The sequence below is a fragment of the Engystomops pustulosus genome, chromosome 3 (genome assembly GCF_040894005.1).
Source record: "Engystomops pustulosus chromosome 3, aEngPut4.maternal, whole genome shotgun sequence".
NCBI classification, from domain to species: Eukaryota; Metazoa; Chordata; class Amphibia; order Anura; family Leptodactylidae; genus Engystomops; species Engystomops pustulosus.
This window is the reverse complement of record NC_092413.1, coordinates 143347466-143355714: the sequence shown is the minus strand read 5'-3', so window position 1 is coordinate 143355714 and position 8249 is coordinate 143347466. Positions and strand designations below refer to the sequence as shown.

Below are 8249 nucleotides of genomic sequence, written 5' to 3'. Positions count from 1 at the left end.
GGCGGGATTGCAAGTGGCGCATACGGTACAGGCTTGATTGTATGCGGCAATGGCAGGTGTGATTCCTGGGGCATAATAGATTCTCTGGATGCAGGCATAAGCTTAGTTCTTTTTTTAATGTGTGGCTCCCTTGGTGTATTTATATAAACGTTGTCATCTAGGTGCTTCTCTTAGACCTTTAGAATCCTTTGGGATTCTCTACCTTTTCTTATGTGTCTAATCAACTTTATTTCTGAGGATCACGAGGAAAAAATGCATAAATTTTATCACCGTACACTAACTTTCCCAGCCTCTAGGCCTGACCTGACTCTCCTATTTCCACAAATTCAATATACATCAGACACTGCTAATACAGGGTTACCTGTGCTGTTAATATTAAAGAAGGTCATTGTCTTGTTGCATTAACCGTAGGTAAAGTCTTTTACCCTGGGGGCATCTTGGTTACAGTGATAGTCATGGTTGGGGTGTCCTTGAGCATACAGTTAGTCAGAAGAGATCAGTTAGCAGGAAGAATAAGTAAGTTTGCAATAAAAAAACGTGGCAGCATGCTGGCTTCCCTCCTGCTTCACAGACGTGGCATTGGTCAGCAGGACTTGGAAAGAACCGTCGTTACAAAGTTTCAGATTTTTTCTCTGGTGTCTCTTTACCACCACGTAATCTCTAGGCTTTAAGTTATACATTCTAAGATCTTTATCTGGATCTGAAAAAGGAATCAGAAACACTTTTGCGGACTTTTTCCAAGGCCTGGCTCAGCTGTGTGGCATATTCTACCTGGTTTCCTGCCATCAGCTATAGGGTCTGTAAGAAAGTAGGGGCCTAGTCTAGGTGCGCAGCCAAAAAGTACTTTAAAGGGGGCAATTTCATATTTCTGTTGAAGGTGGTCTTAACTAAATGGTGAGCAGCAGGAAAGCACTCGCCTGTTCTACATTTAGGAGGGATAATGTTTTAGGTTTTTACCTGTTCAGTGAAGTGGGTTTTGCGACTGGACTCTATGGTCTCTGGAAGTCTAAACCTGCAGAAAAATCTTACTCACTAATTTCTTGGCTGCAGCTCTGGCAATAGCTTTGGTCATAACAGAAGCTTTTGGACACCCTGGAAAAAAATCAATGCACACAGGCACATATTCCTACATACTACTTTTTGGTAGCTGGATAAAATCCATCTGCAGTCTCTGGAAGGGATACAGCAGCTTGGGTGTCACTTTCTGTGGGGTCTTTTCCACCTTACCCGGGTTGTGGCGGGCACAGACTATAAAGGTTTTCACTAGTCTAGTAACAGGGGTAGTAATACCGGGGCAAACCACTTGCGGTTTATAAGCACTAGCATGGCCATTTTGGATATGTGTGTGTGTCTGTGGGCTACCTGACTCACTGTCGGGTGCAGGGCTCCGGGCAGGCACACCCTCTCTCCCAGGATCCAGGTCCCATCGTCATCTGGGCTCCAGCTTTCCTCCACACTTTTTTCACTTCTGATGACTCTCGGGCCACTAGGGACTGGAACACCTGTGGATCAAACTTTTAGCTCAGAACTCACCACTGAGACTTCAGGATAGTCTCTGGGTTCCATCTGTGCAGCTGTCTTCGCCATCCCGTCAGCCACATATTTGCCCTTGGCTTATAAAGTCACCAAATTGTGTGTGCTTTTACTTTTACTATCCCCACCTCTTATGGAAGTAAGAGAGCATCCATAAGCTCTTTAACCAGCGTGCCATGCTTAAAGGAGATGAAGAAATCTCTAGCCTTCTATAAGGGTTCATAGTTATATTTAGACCCCAGAACTATACCTTAAGTATAGATGTTTATCCTTTTACTTTCCACCAGCTGTAGCGCTTCCCTGAGTGCCATCATTTCACCTCCTACGCTAACCTGTGTGGAGGGAGTGGTTCTGCTTGTACTACCTCATATGCGCCACTGACCACTGTATATTCAGCATAAAACTATCTGTTTTCTCCTGCAGACCTGGAGCCATCTATAAGAAAAAAAATTCAACATCTGGGTTAATCACCCTTCTCCCCCCCCTCTCTGAATCCTGGAAAACTGGCGATAGAATGAAGGATTCAGAGCTGTGCACCTTATCAGTGTGTCCTGGGGCATCAGGGCAAATGGGGAAAAGGCAATTCAGTTTATCAAAGAGCAACATCAGGCTGGAGGCAGTAGACCTTATCCCAGGCCTGCAGGAGCTGGTCAGTCCTAAAAATATGTAAAGAGGCTCAGGGCCTCGGGGCAGGGGCACATTCTGGACCACCAGCTTTCTTTCCTCTGTCAGGTGTCTGCCTGTGGCTGAGAAGCAGTAGCCTAAAAAGACCACCTTCTCCTGACGGTACTGGAGTTTATCTTTGGAAACTTTGCAACCCTTCTGGAACAAAAAACACATAAGGTCAATAAATGCATCCTGGCAAACAAAAACAGTAGGTCCTCTGCATACTGATAAGGAGAATATCCAGTAAGGGGCTAGTCTGTCAGTCTACTTCCTGTAGGGCCGTGGGGTATTGGTTGGGTGAGTTTTACCCCCCCTTGTGGGAGTCTACATCAGGTATACTGGAATATTGAACTGGTAAAGGCAAATAAATACTGGTAATTTTTATGTAGGGGCATAAAAAGAAAAACATTTGCCAAATCAATAACAATAAATAATTTGTCACTCTCGGGGACTGCTGCCAGTGTGGGACACTCATTAGCAGCTTGGAGATCATGGACCATCCTACATGTATGTTGTTCTTTCTGGGTCTTTTTTTTGATTGCGAATGGGTTAAAATCATCACTGGGCTAGCAGGGGAGGGTTTGACAATAAGAGAAGCTGTCTGGGGGCATATACTTACTGACATCCTTGTTAGTTACTGCCCCCCTATTAAAATATGGGCACTTACTTTAGTCACTTCAGTAATGTCTCTTCCCAGCAAGTGGAAGCACGCCCCCTTGAACTGGGCTCGTCCGGAATCTAAACTTTTGTCAGTCATACTTATTGTGGTCTGTGAAACACTAGTCTTAATTTCCCTCTGTTTTTCAGTCACAGTTCCCTCTATCGCCCCCCCCCCCTTCCTTGTAAACTTGCACTTGCAAAATCACTGTCTGTTCTTCTCCCAAGCATAGCACAGATCGCTTCAAGACCAGTTCTCAAACATAAATTGCAAACAGCTATAGAGAAATTTAGCCATCAAAAAATAAAATTTCTTTTTCTCAAATTCTTTACACATCAAAATCTCTGAAATGTCCCTTATTACCTGTCTCCTTCTTAACGGGCACTTTAAAGAATTCCTGTTACTCTGTCCTGGTGTCCGTCTGTCAAAATTAGAGACTCTAAGTGTCTATTTAAAACTTGCAATGCTCTGGCCACTCTGTAGTAAGCCTGAACAGCTTCCAGTATGCCCTTATCTTTTAACACACCTCTATTTGTGGTTAGAATTTACTTCCATACTGAAGGCTGCAGCCTTTCCTTTGAGGGCATATCAACATACTTGTACAACCTTACACAATTATTAATATATTTTTTTCTTTCCCTTTTTTCAACAAGCCCGACTGCAGTCTCTGCCCCCTCGGGGAGGGTATGCACTTTCTTAAACACATCTAACATTATGTTTTAATAAAGTACACGTTGGTGTAGCTACTCACTTTTAACGCAGGGGTCCCGGCTCACCGTTGTGTATCAAGAAAATAACAAACGTCTCTAACCTACTAAAACCTCTGACTACACATCCGTTAGAACCATTAATAGTTCAAAAACCGTGCTTCCCTCGGTACCTTAATCAGCCGGTTTCTTAGTGAGCCATGCTATCTTCTTTCCGGTCTCTACTCTAAACCACCTTAATTCCCTCCCCCCCGTATAAAACAATAAAACAATAAAAACAATAAAAACAATCCGGACACGTAACCAGTGCCCAATATCCTCAGAATAGAGAATGTCAATCTGTACTATTCTCAGTCTGCAAACTTTCTCCCCAGCTTCTATAGAAGGGGGGCAGAGACTCTATATATCACAATAAAGTCTTTTACTTTCACTTTCCACCCAAAAGTCTGACTCAGTGCCTGAGAGAATAAGGCGTGGTGATTCAGTGACACACCATAGGGAAGTGTTATTATACATTAGTTCTGAACCATCCCAGCGATCACCGTAAAGAAAATGAGTCTCACCACTCAGACAATCAGCCCTTAGACTCGAAAAGTATCAGAAGCTACTAACTTATTCCACACCAATGATCACAGGGAAGTCCAACACATATATAATATACATCAACTTACCGTGATTCAGTGAGGTCGCGGTCCTCTATTAGTGTGGACAAGCGTTCGTCCCCTGTCCTCTGGTTCGGGTCCTCGGGTGTACGGTATCAGCGGGGATGGCCCCACGTTGGGCGCCAGCTGTCAGGGTCGGGCCAATCCCGCCTTACACTCTTCTCTCAGACACTCCAAATTAGTTGAGCATACGTGCACGTTTGGATAAGAAAAAACAGAAGACTGAAGTTCTGTTTTATCATAAGTTCATGCTCTTAACTTGCCGAACAGAAAAGAGAAATAAACTGTGTTTATTTCCTGATTACATAGCCTCTTATACCCATAGAAAAAGGTGTGGTTACATATATTAAAATTATTATAATTGGTTATAGCTAAGCATATATGTCTGGCCCCCGGCTCTTGCTGATTGGTCTTCCAAAACTAAACCTTAGTTGCTATGCCAGGGGAATTTCCAGTCACCGTTGTCTACAGTAAATTGACCACTAGTCTGGATGCTGATGCTATTCTTAACAAACATCTGCTCTTCCATCTTCTGCTTTCCATCACAAGACTTGAGTTTCGCTGATAGTTGCATGTCTGGTTAAAACTGATGTAAGGGAAAAGCTCTGTATTTCATAACAAACAGTGTACAAAAATATAGGGCAAAGGGCACATATATACAATCATAAAACATATAATTATTATAGACACATATAATCATTACTTTGGCCCTCACAGGGTGAGGTCACATGTAGCAGTTTAATTGCGTTTATAATGCATTTTGAAACTAATTACAACATTTGTGGAGAGGTGATTTACCTTATTTCATTTCTGTTAACATTTGCATTTACAAAACGCAATATAAATGCCACGTTAACGCATGTGTTAACAATGCATTTACTATGCATTTTGTAAATTCAAATGTTAACAGTAATGTAATTAGGAAAATCCACTCTCCTCAGCTGTTGTAATTAGTTTCAAAATGCAGTAAAAATGAAACATGTTAAATCCCAAATTAACAGTAGTGTCCTCTCCTGCATATAACCCCCTCACGTGGCTTTTGTCCACTCCTGTATATAACCCCTCATGTGGCTTGTGTCCATGTGGATTTGAGACATTTGCAACAAAAAGTCTCAAAAAGAAGCCAAAATGTGTGCCTGCCAAGATAGGAAAAACTGAACATGTATCACAAGTAAAAAGACAGGATCATACATAAGGTGCAAAAACTAGCCGCCAAAAGTCTCTAAAATGCACCTCAGAGAGACCAAACTATGATACATGTGCCCCAATGTGTATTCCAGCTTAGATTATCTACTCATACATGACAGTGATTTAGGTCTCCTCCAGGTAGCCGCAATCGATAATATCGCCTTCTCAGATCATGCTATGGTCACCATGACAATTAACCTCCCTGACGTGTCTGACTTTCTGTGGTAGTGGAAACTGAATATATCTCTCCTGGACGATACATGGACGAAATTGGAGAATCCTTGCGGACACACTTTGCCAGGACCACAGAGGAAGGGATCGACCCATGTATTGCATGGGAAGGTCATAAACATAATATCCTAATCACACATGGCTACCAGCAAAAACGGGAAAAAGCCAAAGAGATAACACTTTTACTGTATAAGATAAGAGACCTGGAGACATCACACAAGCGTACCACTTCTGATGCTCTGCGTACTTCCTTGTTTGAGGCACATGATTCTCTTAAAACATTACTGACTGGAAAAGCAAAGTGAGTCCTGGCGAAATGCCGTTGGCACTTCTACAAGTACAGCGACAAATGCGGCAGATCTTTAGTCTCCAGCACTCGCATACGTATATCCCAAAAATCATGACACCCTTTGGAATCCCTAGACCAGTGGTGGCGAACCTATGGCACGGGTGCCAGAGGTGGCACTCAAGAGACCTTTCTGTGGGCACTCAGGCCATCACCAGAGATTACTCCAAGTATCTTCCTGCAGCCACACACAGCCCAGATCTTGCTGTGCACAGAGCTATTTTAAAGTGACAGCGCTACCTGGGACTACTGGAGGAGTGGCAAGGTGTGGACAGATCTGGATTATCATTGTAGCTCCTCCTCCGGCCCTGACAATTCTTCCTGTTTATGGGACCCTGGAGGGAAGCTACAATGATCATCCAAATTTCTTCTATTTTCTGCTTTATTGGTGTCCTCAGGTGCCGGTATCAATGAAAGCTGTGACAGAGAAGGGAGTATAAATCACAAATTAAATTTTTGTGTTGCCACTTTTCGATAAATAAGTGGGTCTTGGTTGTAGTTTGGGCACTCGGTCTCTAAAAGGTTCGCCATCACTGCCCTAGACACTTAAACTCCGACATTACGGCAACATTCCGAGATTATTATCAGTCCCTCTACGATCTCGACCAACCCCCTACAGCATCAGCTCAAGATGCACTACAGAGCAAGATCCAAACCTACCTCTAACTCAGGAAATATGGTAGTAAGGGAGAGTCAGCTCACCTGAAGGCACGGCAGCATATAACCAGGAGTCCAAGTACGTGAAATTCAGCTCAAAGACACTCCGGTAGTTGTTAAAAGCAGAGTAATTTCTTTATTGTAGTATAGAAGAAAAATCAAGATGTGTACACAACAGAGGGAAACACACGGCCACAGCTTAAGATCTACACGTTTCGGAAACATCCTTATTCATGAATAAGGACTTTCCCGAAATGCGTAAACCTCGCTCCCCTCCTTCTCAGTGCCATCCACTCGGACCAAGCTGGCTTCCTGTTGGGAAGAGAAGCTAGAGATAACACCACAAAGACTATCAACCTGATATACAAGGCCAGTGTGGAACATATACTATTCATGCTCCTATCAACGGACGCGGAGAAGGCTTTTAATAGAGTAAATTGGTCCTACATGTCCGAAGTCCTGCGTGCTTTGGCATTTGAACCAAAATGTTTCGCTGGATTATATCTCTCTACTCCGCCCCCTCGGCTTCCGTCCGAGTGTATGGCACTCTCTCAAATAGCTTTGAGATAAGAAATGGTACCAGACAGGGGTGCATACTGTCTCCTCTACTTTTTGTCCTCTCCCTATAGTCCATTCTCCGGCATATACGAGCCAATCACGACATCACCAGGATAGAAGTACAGGGAGTTACATACAAAATAGCAGCATACGCCGATTACCTCCTCTTTTTTTTTAACTTAAAGGGGTTATCCGGGTTTAAAAAATTTCTTATGGCCGGGCTGGGGAGGGCTATTTAAACACAATAAACATGTACTTACCTCCTCCGGTGCTGCCGATGTCCCGCGCCGCGGCCCGTCTTCTCCGTGCGCCGGTTTCAGTACAAGGGCGCACAGGGAGCTTCCGGCCGGCCGGAAGCTCCCATGGGCACCATCTCCCAGCGCTTACAACGCTGAGAGATAGGGACGGATGGGAGGAGCCGTCCACATGGTGGACCGGAAGCTCCCTGGGAGCGGCTTCCGTGCCCTTGTAAACAAACAGGGGCACGGATCGAAGAGACCGCGGTGCGGGACATCGGCGGCGCCGGAGGAGGTAAGTACATGTTTATTATGTTTAACTAGCCCTCCCCAGCCCGGCCATAAAAATTTTTTTAAACCCGGATAACCCCTTTAACTTAATGAAGGAAATACACATGTTTGCTCAGTTATCATGCGTCTGCTTTAATTAGTCCAAATTTGAAGCCCTGAATGTCTCTCTCCTTTAGAATGTCAAGGAAACGCTGAAGTGTCATTTAATTTTAAGTGGGCGTCCAAGAGTATCACCTACCTGGGGACCCAGCTGACCTATCTAAGCTTTACACACTTAACTTTACAGGAGGACTGTTCCAGATGGACCGGAGGCATTTTTTCACTGTTTGGTAGATGCACCATATTCAAAATGAATGTACTCCCACATTTCCTCTATCTTTTCCAGGCACTCCCTATCAAATTGCCAAAAGCATATTTCCACTCCCTGAATGCCATCCAGCATAAATTTGTCTGGGCTGGTAAGCTCTCTAAGATCAAGTGTACCACCTTATATTGCCCAAAGATTTCAGGGTGTGT

The 8249-nt window shown here is 43.9% G+C and overlaps 1 long non-coding RNA gene across 1 annotated transcript; it reads right to left on the bottom strand.

Annotated features, from left to right (window-relative positions):
* Nucleotides 1-1137: 1137 nt before the first annotated feature.
* On the bottom strand, nucleotides 1138-3069 carry LOC140120562 (uncharacterized). Its single transcript, XR_011853873.1, has 3 exons — nucleotides 2071-3069; nucleotides 1784-1968; nucleotides 1138-1502 (listed from the first exon to the last, which is right to left on the bottom strand). It is a non-coding gene; the product is annotated as an uncharacterized lncRNA (long non-coding RNA).
* Nucleotides 3070-8249: the final 5180 nt, after the last annotated feature.